Source organism: Lissotriton vulgaris, chromosome 9 (assembly GCF_964263255.1).
Source record: "Lissotriton vulgaris chromosome 9, aLisVul1.2, whole genome shotgun sequence".
Classification (NCBI taxonomy): domain Eukaryota; kingdom Metazoa; phylum Chordata; class Amphibia; order Caudata; family Salamandridae; genus Lissotriton; species Lissotriton vulgaris.
In genome coordinates this window covers 913,609,444-913,622,399 of record NC_141697.1, presented here as the reverse complement: position 1 = coordinate 913,622,399, position 12,956 = coordinate 913,609,444, and the positions used below count along the sequence as shown (strand labels likewise).

General features: G+C 47.2%; 1 protein-coding gene across 2 annotated transcripts in view; it reads right to left on the bottom strand.

Moving 5' to 3' along the window:
- The window catches only part of LOC147692506 (testis-expressed protein 264-like), a 716,840-nt gene that overhangs the window by 645,710 nt on the left and 58,174 nt on the right, over positions 1-12,956 (bottom strand). The gene's annotated exons all lie outside the window — the stretch shown is intronic.

Sequence of the window (12,956 nt, the reverse complement as noted above, 5' to 3'; positions counted from 1 at the left end):
GATAGATAGATAGATAGAGGGCGATAGATAGATAGATAGATAGATAGATAGATAGAGGGCGATAGATAGATAGATAGATAGATAGATAGATAGATAGATAGATAGATAGATAGATAGATAGATAGATAGATAGAGGGCGATAGATAGATAGATAGATAGATAGATAGATAGATAGATAGAGGGCGATAGATAGATAGATAGATAGATAGATAGATAGATAGATAGATGGCGATAGATAGATAGATAGATAGATAGATAGATAGATAGAGGGCGATAGATAGATAGATAGATAGATAGATAGAGGGCGATAGATAGATAGATAGATAGACTGAGGGCGATAGATAGATAGATAGACTGAGGGCGATAGATAGATAGATAGATAGATAGATAGATAGATAGATAGATAGATAGATAGATAGATAGATAGATAGATAGATAGATAGATAGATAGATAGATAGATAGATAGATAGATAGATAGACTGAGGGCGATAGATAGATAGATAGATAGATAGATAGATAGATAGATAGATAGATAGATAGATAGATAGATAGATAGATAGATAGATAGATAGATAGATAGATAGATAGATAGAGATAGATACGTGTGGGGTTGTGTGTGGTTGTGTGTGTGTGGTTGTGTGTGTGTGGTTGTGTGTGTTGTGTTTGGGGTTGTGTGTTTGTAGTGTTTGGGGTTGTGTGTGTGTAGTGTTTGGGGTTGTGTGTGTGGTTGTGGGGTTGTGTGTGTGGTTGAGTGTGGTTGAGTGTGGTTGTATGTGTGCTTGTGGTTGTGTGTGTGTGGTTTTTGTGTGTGTGGTTGTATGTGTGGGGGGGTTGTGTGTGTGGGGGGTTGTGTGTGTGGGGGGTTGTGTGTGTGGGGGGTTGTGTTTGTGGGGGTTGTGTGTGTGTGGGGTTGTGTGTGTGGGGGGTTGTGTGTGGAGTTGTGTGGGGTTGTGTGTGTGTCTGGGGTTGTGTGTGTGGGGTTGTGTGTGGGGTTGTGTGTGTGGGGGGTTTGTGTGTGTGGGGGCATTGTGTGTGGGGGGTTGTGTGTGTGGCGGGTTGTGTGTGGGGTTGTGTGTGTGTGTGTGTGTGGTTGTGTGTGTGTGGGGTTGTGCGTGTGGGGGTTGTGTGTTTGGGGGGGTTCTGTGTTGGGGGGTTCTGTGTTGGGGGGGTTATGTGTGTGGGGGTTGTGTGTGGAGTTGTGTGTGTGTGTGGGGTTGTGTGTGTGGGGTTGTGTGTGTGTGTGTGGAGTTGTGTGTGTATCTGGGGTTGTGTGTGTGTGTGTGTGGGGATGTGTGTGGGGGGGTTTGTGTGTGTGGGGATGTTGTGTGTGGGGATGTTATGTGTGGGTGTGTGTGTGTGTGTGCGTAGGGGTTTGTGTGTGTGTGGAGGGGTTGTGTGTGTGGGGTTGTGTGTTTGTGGTTGTGTGGAAGATGCTTCCGGAAGCATGGTGTTAATGGACACAAGCGCACATAGGGAACGGCATCGGGGACAAGGAAACACAGGAGGCACCGTGACCATGACCTCACAGGATAACATGGGGATGTCACCTTTGCCAATGCCAGTTTGTGCCAACTGGTTTCAAGGCTTGGCGACCCTTCACTTACAGCCACGAATACGTTTATGAGCGTGCAAACAAACACCAAATGTTTGCACATTGTGAAGAAACGAAATTTAGGTGAATAAAGCATTTCCTCCCGTAAGGGACGATGAACAACCCGGCAGGTACAGTAAGACGTGTAGTCTTCTGCACTTCAGAAACGCGTAATCAAGTGCAGGGCCGTCGGAACACAGAGGAGCAGCAGCTCCAACAAAGGCACATTATATCGGCTCAGGCGCAGGACGAAAGAACAAATAACACACTGATTCGGGTGCGATGAGCCCAGGGTCAGTCATGCCCACAAAGCAGTAGTGTAACAAGGGAGAAAAGCCACCCCCCCACCCAATGTGCCGGTCCGATTAGTGCCGTCCCTGCGTAAGGTTACTTGCCTCCAGAAGGGCATGCTGCTGCAGCAGCTGTGTCAACAGGGCAGGCGGCATGCAGGGAATCTTGTATGGGTGAGAGCGTGTACGTCCTTAGCACTAAGAAAGGGCAGCTGGCGTTCAAGGGCTACAGGAGGCAGCCCGAGTCGGTCTACAATGTTGGCACAGCAACCAAACTGTGAAGAAAAAAAGAAACGAGACACGGCCTACCGGCCGTGAAAGTGAAAGCACGCCCGGCCGTGAATAAACAGGGCAGGCGGCATGCAGGGAATCTTGTATGGGTGAGAGCGTGTACGTCCTTAGCACTAAGAAAGGGCAGGTGGCGTTCAAGGGCTACAGGAGGCAGCCTGAGTCGGTCTACAATGTTGGCAAAGCAACCAAACTGAGAAAAAAAAAAAAAACCGAGAAACGGCCTGCCGGCCGTGAAAGTGAGAGTACGGCAGGCCGGCAGTGAATAAACAGGGCAGGCGGCATGCAGGGAATCTTGTATGGGTGAGAGCGTGTACGTCCTTAGCACTAAGAAAGGGCAGCTGGCGTTTAAGGGTTACAGGAGGCAGCCCGAGTTGGTCTATAATGTTGGCAAAGCAACCAAACTGAGAAAAAATAAATAAAATGAGACACGGCCTGCCGACCGTGAAAGTGAAAGTACGGCGGGACAGCCGTGAATAAACAGGGCAGGCGGCATGCAGGGAAACTTGTATGGGTGAGAGCGTGTACGTCCTTAGTACTAAGAAATGGCAGCTGGCGTTCAAGGGCTATTGGAGGCAGCCCGAGTCGGTCTACAATGTTGGCAAAGCAACCAAACTGAGAAAAAAAAAACGAGACACGGCCTGCAGGCCGTCAAAATAAACAGGGCAGGCGGCATGCAGGGAATCTTGTATGGGTGAGAGCGTGTACGTCCTTAGCACTAAGAAAGGGCAGCTGGCGTTCAAGGGTTACAGGAGGCAGCCCGAGTCGGTCTACAATGTTGGCAAAGCAACCAAACTGAGAAAAAATAAATAAAATGAGACACGGCCTGCCGACCGTGAAAGTGAAAGTACGGCGAGAATAAACAGGGCAGGCGGCATGCAGGGAATCTTGTATGGGTGAGAGCGTGTACGTCCTTAGCACTAAGAAAGGGCAGCTGGCATTCAAGGGCTACAGGAGGCAGCCCGAGTCGGTCTACAATGTTGGCAAAGCAAACAAACTGAGAAAAAAAGAAAAAGAAACGAGACACGGCCTGCCGGCTGTGAAAGTGAAAGTACGGCCGGCCGGCCGTGAATAATTAGGGGAGGAGCAGTCAGGCGAGAGCAGAAGCGGAGGCGCCAAGCTGGGGAACAGATGGCTGGCGATTTGATGCTGTGCACGCGCATTTTAGCTCAATGCACTTGCGCATTGACCTAAAAGCGCAAGGGCACAGCATCAAATCGCCAGTCTAGTTAAAGTCTGTTTAAGCCCCTATAGTCTCGCTCTGCTCAATGTGCATGCGCATCGACAGGCGAGACCTAAAAAACATGCCCGGTGGACGGTCAGATTTACAGGTGGAACATGAGAAAATTGAAAGCTCCTGAAAAGGATGGTTGTGAGCCATGGTCAGTGTGCTCCAATTTGTTAAGCATATTCCTGTTCCGCTTATGTAGAGTGACCAGAGTCTGTGAGATAGAGGTGTGCTGTAAAGGAGGTGACACCAGAGGGACATTTTATGTGATAAGTGCTGGAATAAAATGGATCATGCTTGCTTTAAGATGTCAGTGTTCTCATGGTTATCTGAAGTGTTAGAGGCACATTGGCAATCCTTGCCACAAAAGACTGAAAACCGTGCCTGCTTCAGGTGCTTAAACACTACATGGAGGTAAAACCAAAGGGCTCACCTGGACTGTAAGTACAAAACGACGAGTCCCCTATCAGCACAGAAAGACATTCAGCAGGTGCCAGGTGAACTGAGTGGGAGGAAGCAAAGTAGCTTATTGTTTAGTTCTGCTGAACGAGCTGCAGCTTGCCTAATAGACGAGAACTCCTACCCAGGAAAAAGCACCGGAAAATTGTTGACCCAAGACACGTCTGGCATCAAAAGAGGGCCCACGGAATGTTCATCCCTCCTTCCTCATCTGAGGGACACTGATTAAGGGCATTCTGCCCAGCGCCGTGCTGTGGATGTGACTGGTGTGTACTTAAGCCACAAGAGAACAAGAAGTGTATTTAATGTACACCCCCAAAGCAAGAGTCTGAGTAAGAATGGCGTATTCTGTCATAAACAGAAACAATCTCTTCATGAGCTACTTTATTATGATGCACATTGGTCTCTACACAAGTATACAATGCAATAGATGTATTCCTATGGACATTGAGGTCTGGTAGCTTTCCGTACCCACCATCCAAAGGGAGGGCTATCAGACGATGATAGTACCATGTGGATTTGCACCAAAAGAATCGCTAGGCGAGGGGAAGGCCCAGGGCACAAGTCCTAAAAAAAGAAGTGGGGGGGGACTAACCTAGTTAATCGGTAAGCACGTGACATCATGGAGCGTGACATCATGGAGCGTGGCATCACGGCGCGTGACATCCGGGCGCGTGGCATCACAGGAAGTGGCATCACAGGAAGTGGCATCACAGGAAGTCACATCAGATCTTAAGCCCTCACATACATATTTAGCAGGTGTATCATGAGTACATTGGAGCACATTTCGAGTATACTTGTAAACTCTCTTGAATTAGGCAGAAGATTCAAATTTTTGTACGCTACACATAAAACAATGTTGCCTTTTGTCAGCATAAAGTTTCCTCTAGCCATAGTGCTTTAAAAGAAAAAATAGTGATATTTTAATTATTACGCCTCCTCAGGGGTAGTAAGCACTATATAAATACTATTTATTTTGTGCAAATACTGGGAAAGACCAACACATCTGCCATTCTTACAGTGCATGCATATCTCCTTAACAGGGCCTGAACAAAGTGAATAGCTGCCTCTCTTAAGTATGTGTAAAGTGCTAACAAGGCGTGAGCCATTGTTTCTCTTCTGCTGCATTTACTTCTGGGTGTGAGGCTCCGGACTGCTGCCAGCCAGGAGTCTCGAACATAAGGAGGCTTGATGACCCCTCAGACTGGGCCTTTGTTAAGAGCCAGCAGGAGTTAGAAATAAGAAAGCCCCGTCCCCGCTTGCTGATCGAAAGCAGATAACAACGTGCAGGCGCTGCTGAAAGTCCCCTGGTGTTTGGAAATTACACCAGGACAAATTCATCATCTTTATCAGTGGGGCCCAACTAATTGGCAGGGTGGACGGCGTTACCCCTGAGAAATAAGTGGGAGGACGCCGTCCACCCGCCTATACCCTGACTCGTGCACTGGGAAGGCCTAATTAGGACCACAAAGGTGACGGTTAGAAGGGGAAATGTTAAGGGTCATCCGAGGTCATGTGCTGTTAAAGGCCAGCCATCGTCAGTAAAGGGAACCTCGGAATTGTGTTGGTCCATCACCAAACAAGTAGGCAGATCAATGGGGTGTGATCAGGGATTTGGACCCCGGGTCTGGTTTTCTGCCTTCCATCTTCCTATGGGACTGGATAGCTCAGGTGCACTCAAATGGGAGCTATTTCCTCGAATTATTCTCGTCCACAAACTGTTGTTTCAATAACAACGAGAAATTGCATCATAAAGGTAAAGCTAAGTGCGGTTTATTGACTAAACTGGCAGCTGTTTCTGTCTTCAGGTTGTTTGCGTGTATGCCCTGTGCATGTAACATGGCGTAATCAATGCTTTGGGGTGGGGTCGTGTCAACCCGGGCAGCTGGCTGCCGCCCTCCCGCCACAAGCGGCGCTGTCTGCCCTCTGGTGACCTGGGAGGGCGGAGTGGGACTGGGCTGGCTCAGGTGTCAACGCAGAAACCTGCTCCATACTCCTAATGCCCCCTCTTGAAGGTAAAGTCACTTTGCAGGGGCCTGCGTCTGTCACCAAGAGAAAGGGAATGAAAAGGAGAATAGCTGCGAAATTGTGAACTGCGCATCTAACACCATAGCTTTAAAATCTTCTGAAAAAGTCACAGGGCGCCTGGGCGCAGGCTTCCTTGTCAGATACCCCACCTTTGTTTTTAACCTGAATCTATTTCGATTGCTTATATATAGATGTCTGTCTACTGATGGCCCCCATCTTAGAATGGGCCTGGCCCTATTAAAAATGAACGCATTCGCGATTATGAGGAATATAGATGAGTGATATGTCTCTGGTTGAGCACGCTCCAGCTACCTTCAACCCCCATCTTTAGCTCCCTGGGTGTCCCCGATGCCATGCATACAGATTCATTTTTTTGTGTTATAATTTTTTATTGACATTTTGAGAAAATTGCATCATAAGCACAATAAAGTTAATAATAACTTACAATTTGAATGATATGAATAAATATACAAAATATATGGAAAAGAAAAAATGCATATATGATCATTACTATGCACCAGTGCCAGGCAGCGCGGAACGGACACCACGTCACGGCGGAAGCCTGATGACATCTCGGGCTGACCTAATGACGCTTAACTATGGCGGCTTGGAGGTGCGCTTTTATGGGGACTGCACTAGGCTGTGCCTGAAAGGCGAATGCACAACACACGATATGAGTTTAGTTGCTCTAAATATTTTTTCATGGTGACGACTTGAAAACATATACATACATTATATGGACTGCTTTTTATTATTATGAAGGGTTGGATGGTAGCTGCAGCCTAGAAGTTGGATCTGCTGGGCATCAAAAATGTTAAAATCAATAAAACCAGTAAAAAACAAGAGATTACGTGACAATGCCTATCACCTGCAACAACCTGCACAAATTAAGCACGGCAAAATCCGGGCCGTGTCGCAGCTGCGCACTTCTCTTCACGGCGGAGTGATCCCTGTCACAGCGCGTCCATGCCAAGCGCTGGCTGGCTCTGGTGACATGTTTACCCATAATTTACTCATGTAATATGTCTCTTTCTTGCATGAGTCTGAGCAGCGAAGGGATAACGACCCGGTGTCCCCGGAGGCACCGCGAAAATGAGAGGCTGTCCGTCCCACGAGTACCCAAGAGCGAAGTTTCAAACAAGTGCAGCGAAAAATAGCTCTCTCGCCGGGCAGCCAATTCCCGGGAGCGCGCGAGCAAGGATTAGAAACAGCGTGCAATGCTTCTGCAGCCGAGCGGGAAGGCCCGCGCCCTCCCTGTCAGCAGCAGGCCTTTTTGGAAGCTATTTCGGCATGAGGAGGTGGGTATGAGGGGGGTGTGCTTATGAGAGGAGTGCCCCCAGATCACTTGGAAAATAGTTCATTTTCTACAGAGCTTTACGGCAAGAGGCTTGCAGTTTCAAAGGAAAGCACTGGAAATAGCAATTATCATAGCTAAAAAGGTACTCGTGTTATCTCGCTCAGGAGGAGGCAATACTCAGCGGACCGGCCTTGCAGCTTGCACACTGTACTGCCTCGAAGGGTTACGTTACCAGAAGATGCCTCGCGTCTCCCTTTGTCACGAATGTGGATTGCCAGCTGGAGCCGTGGCAAAGGGACCCTGGGTAGTTCTTGTAAAATTAAGTAATTAAAAAGAATTTCTAAAAAAACAAGCCCCCAAAGTGAATTTTTGTGTAGAAATAAATTAAAAATTAACCACCCACATGTCAATATTCAGTAGAAACGATATATTGTATATACTCCACGTGATCACGGCACATAATGCAGCCCTGCCATGCAACTGCAAATGGCCGCGTAGTGTGCAGACAATGAGAGTCAGATGTATATATTTTTCTGAAATACACTGTGAGAAAAGCTGAAAATGTAGGGCACTAATGGCCTGGGCGTTTTTGGTGGTGCAGGATCCCACAGCGACAGGGACAGTATTTGTGTGTATAATAAGACACAATAGAAGGAAGTCAGAGCCAGACCTGAAGAGTGAAAGAGACTAGAGGCCTTACATGTTCAGCTGAGTTTTCATAACACCAAAAAACTGCAGTTAACAAATAATCAGGCCGAAGGCCTCTTTGTAAGAATCTTTCCAAGTATGGGTTAGAGATGATCAAACTCAAGCCTTAAATCTAGTAGATGGAATTGGGGTTGAAGGAATCATCTACCACAATCCAACGCAATTGTTCTATAACTCGAAGACTAAAGCAGCGAAGTTGTAAAAGAGTACAGATTTATGAATTAGTGAACACAAAAGGTCGAGGCCGAAAAGTAATCTGAATAAAAACAGAAGAGCATATTTTATCAAAAAATGGTTAGACTATACAGTATGTAATGTAATCTAAGGGGGTTAAAAGTACCTCAATTCATTTATTTAACTATTCAAATGGTCGGGACAGAAAAGCTCATGATGATCCAGTCAGTCAGCAGTAGGAAGGAACTTCTACTCAACTTTATCTTGGGTTTGCACACACATTCTGGGCCATGAAGTGCTGCAACTCACGTTCAGATTTTACAGGCACATAAAACACCCTTCTGATATTGAGATGATGAAAAAAATATTCTCATACTTTCGAATGATGGATTTTAAGCCAAATTAACGTAAAGGCAGTAAAGTAATTCAAGAGGCTCGGGGTACACTGGGACTCATCTTAGGTGGCAGACACAGTGCCTAAGCAGGACTTGCAGCACTTTCATCTGGCTGAATGCATCAAACAGTGGCCGTTCCAGGCCGCTAAAGACAGTCCCATCTTCACCTGTTTGTGCCCAGATTGCCCTAAGCACCTGTATGTACTGGCTGCTGTCATTTTACTCCTATTACACCTCTTTCAGGACCTTCATGCCCTCAGATTACCAGATAAACCATGCCCGCCCCCAAAAGCTATCACTACTCTTTAAGGCTGTGTTTCAGCCCGATACCATTTTTGATTGACATCTGGCTGCACAAGGCCGCAACTCCCAACACGGCCTCCGCCTTCCAACTAATTTTGCCATCCGCCATCTTAACTGTCTAGGTAAATGGGGAGTATCACTAATACTTACCACATCCTGTTCAGCAGCACAAACTTAGATGCCCCAATCTTTCCGCATCAGCACTATTACTCCCTTTACATTGATTTGTTCGGATCACCTAGCCGTTCCTTTTTAACTTCCCACTTCTGATGAGAACCCCTCTCCTGACTCTAACCACAGCACCTCCTTAGCAATCCCCAGGCTATAGTTAATGTAGACAGTTTATCTCATGCTCTTAGGAGGTCTCCATTCTCCAACACTCCTGCAACCACTTACTCTTTCAATTTATTATAGCTGGATCACAGGAACCCTTGACACCATAGTGTATTTTAAGAAGATTGATTCTACTGACCCATACATCTCCTTTGTGGTACTCCAAGAAGATCAAGATCGCCCGCCACTGCAAGTCTCGGCAAGAGCAGTGGCACCTCTCATATTGCTCCAGGGACAAACCGGACCCTAGGGGTAAACTATGATTAAAAAATATCAAAGTATGATTTGAGCAGCAAGTGTCTATAATTATTCCAACAAAATTGAATCATATCTATTGAGTCTGGTTTCCCTCTCCCAGACCTGCTAGGATTGTGTGCGCACAACCCTCACAAAATCTCTATTACTGGTGAAACCTCACTCACACAATTCCACACTCTGCCCAAGGGGCGGGCCTCTCTCTTCTTAAGTCAACCAAGTTAGGCTTCCCCTAGCATTGCAACTTTAGCCCCAGAGGAGCTCAGTCCAGCCCTTACAGACTTCTGTATTCTTTGCATCACCTCAGGCTCTGTCCCGGATAGCTGGAAACAGGTTCCGGTGCAGGGCCGGACTGACTACTGGGCAGTTTGGAATGCTGCCAAGCTGGGGGATGATTTCACTGCAGTGGGGGCTGATTTCGTTCATGGAGACCTGCGTGTGCTTCGAAATAATTAAAGCAAAACGAATTTCGTTCAGCACACGCAGGTCTCCATGAATGAAATCACCACCCAGCTCAGCAGCATTCCAAACTGCCCGGTAGCCAGCCCGGCCCTGTTCCGGTGGGTGGCCCCTCTTGTTAAGAAAGCTTCTGAAGACCTAAAGATCCTCAGCAATTACCGTCCTATTTCTCGTCTTCCTTTCCCAGCCAAGAGCCTTGAAAGAGTTACCAAAAAGAAGCGCTCTTAGTATCCAGAGCACAATTACCTGCTAATCTACTCACAGTCAAGCTTCCAACCTTTACACTGCACAGGATAGGTCTTAATGTCAGCGATTTAGGATCCCAGAATTCATCTAGATCAAGAACATTCTGCTGCTATAGTACTGTTAGACCTACCTGTGGACTTCAGCACTGTGTCCCACTCATCCTTGATCAGTATTCTTCACAAGAAGGTCATGTGCACACTGTCTCTTAACCTCTTGGCTGCTAGGCGTTTCCCCCCTCCTGTGCTGGGAATTACCATTTTGCTGTTTGCATGACGAGCTCAGCTCGTCATCAGCACATGACACCCGTGGGTGATGACGAGCTGAGCTCGTCATCAGCATCGAAAGGGTTAAATGGATATGTTCCTTGCTTTCCACTCAAACTCAATGAATAATTTTCCCACCTTACAGATCTGACATTTCTCCCTGAATTATGGTGTACCCCAAGGATCATCTTTGAGCCCTACTTTCTTTAACATTAACCTATCCTTTATTGTAAAAACCATTCAATCCTTCGGACTAGAAACAATATTTTATGCAGACTGTGAGAAGTTGGCTTGATGTGATGTCCACTATTCTAGTGGGCACCCTGTATCAGTCCAAACAACCCTTATGGTGATGGTTGTAAAGTCAACCTTATAGACCAGCTATCCTAGTGGTAGCATGGACAAAGCAGTCTTAGGCTAATACTTCAGAGAGCATGTGAAGCCAATTGTTTTACCAATAATAACCCCTTGAATACCACATGAAAGGACACCGCACCAGGTATATATAAAATATATATGTATGTATTACTAACACAACCCCTCTGCACTCTTTATGAGGTCAGAGTTCGAGATACAGCACAAGTGACTCAATACGCATACTATAAGTTGCACAAATACAATTCTGCCCTAGGGTCCTCACGAACCATATACTAAGTAAGTGGTATAAGAACCACTTCTGAACAGGTGAATAGGCCTAGGGCCTAGGTAATCGCTGGGACTACACTGAACAACCACAGGTTAGGAAGTAGGAGTCTCACAGGATGCGTGTGCAGTGTCTAAACACACACACGAGTTCTCATAGACTTTCAATGGGAACGTAAAAGTTAGAAACTAGTTGATTTCGGACAGTCCGGGTGGACTTGTGGGGAAACCCAGTTAAAACAGGAAACTTGGATATTTATTACCCACGGGAGCACCGGAGTACCCAGGGAAGCCGGGTGTATAGGTGCGAAGTCGTGTCGGGTTTCTTCGTCGATTCCTATGGAGAGCTGCAAGAAGATGCTGCAGGCGACCAGGAAGAAGATGTGTGGATGGATCCAAGGGTGGATCGACAAAGTGAAAAACCTGAAAGCAGAGGGGACAGAGTCTGGGTCACTAGCCAGTGACCAGGAAGGAACCAGGCGATGTCGAGCTGCAAACAGGTGAAGAAGGAAAGCTCGTCTCTGCAGCCACGTGGACCAGGAGGCGTCGACGATGACCAGGAGCTGGATATGGACTGTCCCACGAAGGCTCTCGTTGTTGGCGGTGTCGGCTTCCGTATTGGAGTCAACAAGCCTTGGCAAAGGCAACCCACGCAGGAAGTGAAGATCGGCTTCTTGTACAGACCAGCAAGGTCTGTGGAGCTTCCCCTTTACAGGAAAGCAAGAGCAAGCCCAGAGCAACCAGGCAAGCAGCGTTGTTTCAAAATGGAGTCTTCAAGATGGCCACCAGCGGGCTAGCAACCGCGAAGACGCGTCGAGAGGAAATTCAAGAGCAGGCCCCACGCGGCACTCGTGGAGTGTGGAGGGCTGAGCTTCGGTGCACTTACAACTCAGGGTCGGGGCTTCTCAAGTCCCAATGTACAACTTCGAGGACGCCTCAGAAGCTGCGCAATTTAGCAAAGAGCAAAATGGCCAGGTGTCCGGTCCCACGTCTCTCGTGTCCGCCACGGGTCTCAGCTTTGCTGGAGGTGTGGATCGGGGTCTGATAAGTCTGGAAGTCCAGTCCTGTGAAGCAGAGTCGTCGGGATCCTTTGGGAGCGTAGACAAAGCAGCATTAACCGCGAGGATTATAATGCACTTAAGAGTATATGGTATGGCTATATCATAGAACAGCTATAAGTGCATGGTACCGAAAGCTGCAGACAGGCTCAGCTCATGCTAGAGCACCATCTCACATAAAACCAAGCACTCTGCCTTCAGGATTGTCAAGGCCTGCCATAGGAGTGACTTATAGGTATATATGTGTCTATATGTAATGGTAGGTACAGGGATACTATACCTAAGCAAGGGTGATTAAACAACCTTGCCCCAGCTGAGTGATCAGCCAGTTGTGTCAATGTGGATGGCCAGCCAGGGGTTGCATAATACATGCTGCCGCCCCTGGTAGGCCTTGGATGCACCTATGCCCTGGGTACCTATGGTACACTATACAGGGGCTCACAAAGGTGATCCAATACCCAATTAGGTATGTACCTAAAGTACATGGTATGAATTTAGAGAGAGAACAGCTGGGCTGTGGGTCTGATTAGCAGGCCCACAGCCACACTAAAGTCTAGAAACCAGTATATCAGAGCAAAAAGTGGGGGTGACCATAGGAAGCAGACCCTACTCTCCTACACAGACAATGCCCAGATCCTCATTTCGATCCCAAATAACCAAGATCTGGTTCAATCAGACTTCACTTCTGTTTTTGCAGGAGTGCAGCTGGGGCCTGGATGCCTCAGACATAATGGTGTCAAGACTAAAGTCCTTCTGTTTGGCAACTAGCCTCTTCTCTGGTCCTCCTCATGGCAACCTAGCGAGTAAGGGCAGCCCCTGTCACCTGTTTCTTCCTCTAAGAACCTAGGTATCACTGTGAACCATAACCTTTCATTCACGCTACAGATCAATCATGTTGCTAGGACTTGTGTTAATCTTCTTGGGTTCTCAAGAATAAA